Source organism: Hyla sarda, chromosome 3 (genome assembly GCF_029499605.1).
Source record: "Hyla sarda isolate aHylSar1 chromosome 3, aHylSar1.hap1, whole genome shotgun sequence".
In the NCBI taxonomy this organism is placed as follows: Eukaryota; Metazoa; Chordata; class Amphibia; order Anura; family Hylidae; genus Hyla; species Hyla sarda.
In genome coordinates, this window is record NC_079191.1 from 249,313,511 (window position 1) to 249,319,312 (window position 5,802).

The following is a 5,802-nucleotide window of genomic DNA, read 5'->3' on the forward strand; positions in this document are numbered from 1 at the left end:
TTCTACACCACCACAGATGGGGGTTCTTTACTCTAAGAGCAGTGAGACTGTGGAATTCTCTCCCGGAGGAGGTGGTCATAGTGAACTCTGTAAAAGAGTTCAAAAGGGGTCTGGATGCATTTCTGGAGAATAATAAGATTGATGTTATGTATACTAGATATTTAGGGACAGCATGTTGATCCAGAGATTTATTCTGACTGCCATATTGGAGTCGGGAAGGAATTTTTACCTCTAGTATGAGGGTTTTTTGCCTTCCCCTGGATCAACTCAGTAGGGACTCATTAGGGATATAGGTTGAACTAGATGGACTCTGGTCTTTTTTCAACCTTACAAACTATGTTACCATGTTATATTAAATATATACATTATTAAATGTATACATAATAGCATTATGACATTAGAAAAGGAGGAGGCGACTAGGGGCTGTCCCACCTGGGGAACCCTACCTGAACGTAGTAACTCTGACTTTGGGGACCACCATACAAAGTACGGTATGCAATACGGTACCGGGACACCACATTACTTTCATTTTATGAGCCCCCTCCCATCTTTCTGACTGCTTAACAATAGCCTGTCAGTCACTGTGAAGTGGGCATAGGGACTGCTCCCCTCATAAATTCACCAATATATGTGTCCAGTATATCCTCTGATGGCTTCTATTGGCCAAACAGAACAATATTTTTCTAGCAGACCTGTCCCCATGTTATGCTGCTCATAGGGCAGAATGGTCTAATGCAAGATTTCTTTTTTGCCTTTTTCCATTCAACCAGTTTTATGTCTAGCTGAAAGCAAAATCATAGATTTAACCCCTTAACGACATACAATGTAAATGTACGTCCTGATGCCCTGGTACTTAATGCACCAGGACATACATTTATGTCCTATACATGACGTGGGCAATGGAACAGTGCTTATACGATGCATGGCAGGTCCCACCGGTAATGGCGGACATCAGCATTCGGACTGATGTCTTCCATTAACCCCTTAGATGCCGTGATCAATACAAATCACGGCATCTGCGCCATTGCGGCATTGAGTTCAGAATTGATCATGGCATCTAAAGGGTAAATGATGGACATCAACATGATTGCTAATGTCTGCCATTATCTGTGAGTATCAGTTGCAGACAGCAGCTGGTACTCAATGTCTTTAAAATGTGGCAGCTCCTCACTTAATAGGCTATAAACTCTGCCAGACATACAGTGGGGATCAAAAGTTTGGGCACCCCAGGTAAAAATTTGTATTAATGTGCATAAAGAAGCCTAGGAAAGATGGAAAAATCTGCAAAAGGCATCAAATTACAGATTAGACATTCTTATAATATGTCAACAAAAATTAGATTTTATTTCCATCATTTACACTTTCAAAATAACAGAAAACAAAAAAATGGCGTCTGCAAAAGTTTGGGAACCCTGCAGAGTTAATATCTTATACTGCCCCCTTTGGCAAGTATCACAGCTTGTAAACTCCTTTTGTAGCCAGCCAAGAGTCTTTCAATTCCTGTTTGAGGTATATTTGCCCAGTCTTCCTTACAAAAGTCTCCCAGTTCTTTGAGATTCTTGGGCTGTCTTTCATGCACTGCTCTTTTAATGTCTATCCATCGATTTTCAGTTATGTTGAGGTCAGGAGATTGTGAAGGCCATGGCAAAACCTCCAGTTTACACCTCTTGATGTAATTCCCTGTGGATTTCGAGGTGTGTTTAGGATCATTATCCATTTGTAGAAGCCATCCTCTCTTTAACTTCAGCTTTTTCACAGATGGCATCAAGTTAGCATCAAAAATTGCTGAAATTTTATTGAATCCATTTTTCCTTCTATTCGTGAGATGTTCCCTGTGCCACTGGCTGCAATACAACCCCAAAGCATGATTGATCCACCCCCATGCTTAACAGTTGGACAGAGGTTCTTTTCATTAAAGTCTGTTCCCCTTCTTCTCCAAACGTACCTTTGCTCATTCCGGCCAAAAAGTTCAATTTTAACCTCATTGGTCCACAGAACTTGTTTCCAAAATGCATCAGGCTTGTCTGTATGTTCATTTGCAAAGTTCAAACGCTAATTTTTGTGGTGAGGACGTAGAAGAGGTTTTCTTCTGATGACTCTTCCATGAAGACCATATTTGTGCAAGTATCTCTTTATAGTGGAATAGTGTACCACAACTCCAGTGTCTGCCAGATCTTTCTGGAGGGATTGTGCAGTCAAACATGGGTTTTGAATTGTTTTTCTCACATTCCTGCGAGCTGTTCTGTCTGATATTTTTCTTGACCTTCCAGATTTTGCTTTTACTTCCACTGTTCCTGATGACTGCCATTTCTTAATTACATTCCGAACAGAGGATATTGACATCTGAAAATGTTTTGCTATCTTCTTATAGCCTTCTACAGCTTTGTGAGCTTCAATTATTTCGTGTTTCAGATTTCTAGACAACTGCTTAGAAGAACCCATGGTGCTGATTGTTGGGGCAAGGTCAGATGAGTCTGGACATTTAAAACCTTTGAGATTGACATCACCTGGTCTTCCCAGATGATGATTGAGAACAATCCATGACACTGGCAGGTCTCAGCTTTGCAAAGGGGGCAGTGCATGCTATAAATACTGCAGGGTGCCCAAACTTTTGCAGACACCATTTTTTTGTTTTCTGTTATTTTGAAAGGGTAAATGATGAAAATAAAATCTAACTTTTGATGACATATTATAAGAATGTTTAATCTGTAATTTGATGTCTTTTGGAGATTTTTCCATCTTTCCATGGCTTCTTTAGGCACATTAATACAATTTTTTACCTGGGGTGCCCAAACTTTTGATCCCCACTGTATAGGTACATCAGTTTAATCTGATCAATGTCAATAGAGACTGCGGAATCTAGACAACTATTTGACAGTTGCCACTCGTTTAAGGCTATGTTCTCACGCCAGAATTTTACATGGAATTTTGCATGAAAATTCAGCATGAATGTATAGCCAATATACTTCAATGGGATTCCGCTGTCCCATTTACACATCAGAATTTCTGCTGCAGAATTTCCCCAGCAAGAATTCCATTGAAGTGAATGGGCAATTAATTTCTGCATAATTTTCATGTAGAATTCCGTGCAGAAATGCCACCAGGGGCCTTCTGCCATGGAAGATCTGCTATTAAAGCCTACCATAGGCAAACAATAGTATAGCAGTGCACAAGAAATCCGAAAATGTTGCCCCCTAAGGGGACTAGAAAAAAGAAATCACCCCATTAAAATTCAAATGAATGATCCAAGAAAAAGCAAATGAATAGCCCTCACCAAAGCTGCATTTGTTAGAACAGTATCAGGACAACTGAAGGCGACTGACCTGTTTTGTACTGCAAAGCTTACTTGGGGTCTCTGCTGTCATCACTAACTCACCATTTTTATATACACTGCTCAAAAAAAATAAAGGGAACACTTAAACAATACAATGTAACACCAAGTCAATCACACTTCTGAGAAATCACACTGTCCACTCAGGAAGCAACACTGATTGACAATCAATTTCACATGATGTTGTGCAAATGGAACAGACAACAGGTGGAAATTATAGGCAATTAGCAAGAAACCCCCAAAAAAGGAGGGGTTATGCAGTTGGTGACCACAGACCACTTCTCAGTTCCTATGCTTCCTGGCAGACGTTTGGGTCACTTTTTGAATGCTGGCGGTGCTTTCACTCTAGTGATAGCATTAGACGGAGTCTACACCCCACCCACATGGCTCAGGTAGTGCAGCTTATCCAGGATGACACATCAATGCGAGCTGTGGCAAAAAGGTTTGCTGTGTCTGTCAGTATAGAACACGGAGGGGCTCCAGGAGACAGGCCAGTACATCAGGAGGCCGTAGGAGGACAATAACCCAGCTGCAGGACTGCTACCTCTGCCTTTGTGCAATGAGGAGCAGGAGGAGCACTGCCAGAGCCCTGCAAAATAACCTCCAGCAGGCCACAAATGTGCATGTGTTCACTCAAACGGTCAGAAACAGATTCCATGAGGGTGGTATGAGGGCCCGACATCCACAGGTGGGAGTTGTGCTGACAGACCAACATCATGCAGGATGTTTTGTCATTTGCCAGAGAACACTAAGATTGGCAAATTCGCCACTGGCACCCTGTGCTCTTCACAGATGAAAGCAGGTTCACACTGAGCACATGTGACAGAGACTGGAGATGCCGTGGAGAACGTTCTGCTGCCTGCAACATCCTCCAGCATGATTGGTTTGGCAGTGGATCAGTAATGGTGTGGGATGGCATTTCTTTGGGGGCCTCACAACCCTCCATGTGCTTGCCAGAGGTAGGCTGACTGCCATTAGGTACATCCCTCAGGAGACCATCCGCCACCTCATCAGGAACATGCCCAGGCATTGTATGGAGGTCATATGGGCACGCACACTACTGAGCCTCATTTTGACTTGTCTTAAGGACATTACATCAAAGTTGGATCAGCCTGTAGTGTGGTTTTCCACTTTGATTTTGAGTGTGACTCCAGATCCAGACCTCCATGGGTTGATAAATTTGATTTTCATTAATACATTTTGTGTGATTTTTTTGTCAGCACATTCAACTATGTAAAGACAAAAGTATTTCATATGATTAGTGTCACACTCTGTGCTCCGGCTGCAAGCACCGGCCGTGAGCGCATTGTCCCTGTGTCCCCAACTGCCGATGGGGCTGGGATTCGCATCACGGGACGCGCCCGCATGCAAATCCCAGCCCGTCACTCACCCTGCTCGGCTGCTGCCTCCTCCTCTCTGTCTCAGCTCTGGTGCACGGAGCTCTGAAATTTAAAGGGCCAGTACACCCATAATTAGTTTTTACACCTAACACTACATTATAAAGTCCCTGCACCTCCCACACTTCCCTGCCAGATCTTCAGTGCCCCTAGCCTGAGATTAAGCGTTCCATATTGCCTGTTTGCCTTACCCATGTATCCAGACCTTCCCGCTATGTTATTTGACTTTGCACTTTGCACCCTTGACTACCCTTGCAACATTTGACTACACTACTACCTCATCCTTTGGTACCTCGCCTAGCCCAGCTACCTGTGTGGTCGAGCCGTGTCGGGTTTAGCGACCTGGGTGCCTCCTGCCGCAGCAAGCCCATACTGCCTTGCGGCGGGCTCTGGTGAAGACCAGTGGCACCTTAGACTCTGCTCCCTGAAACGGTCCGAGTCATCAGCCACACAGGTTAGAGGATCCACATCCTGCTCCATAACAGCAAGATCTGACCATGGATTCCTCTGCCAGATAATCCGGATCTCACTTCAATTGTGGCACTCTAGTCACAGCAGTTGGCCCAGCAGGCACAGCAGTTGAGCCAGTTATCTGCCATGATGCAGCAGTTGCTAACTGCTCAGCAACAACCGCCACAACCACAGCCTCCTCCTGCTCCAGTGCTGCCAACTGCTGCTGCAGTCTCCTCCAGAACGAAACTCCGCTTGTCTCTTCCAGAGAAATATGAGGGGATCCCAAGTCCTGTCGTGGTTTCGTGACTCAGTGCTCTATGCACATAGAACTCATGGTGGAGCAGTTCCCTATGGAACGAGCAAAGGTGGCCTTCGTCATCAATTTCTTAACTGGAAGGTCTTTGGTCTGGGCAACTGCTCTTTGGGATCGCAGTGATGCTCTCACAACCAATCTTCAAGCTTTCCTGATGGAATTTCAGGGTGTCTTTGAAGAACCTACCTGAGCCTCCTCCGCTGAGACGACATTACTGAGTCTTTCTCAGGGTAACTCCTCTGTAGGTGAATATGCCATTTAGTTTCGTACCCTGACATCAGAGTTATCATGGAACAGTGAAGCTCTTT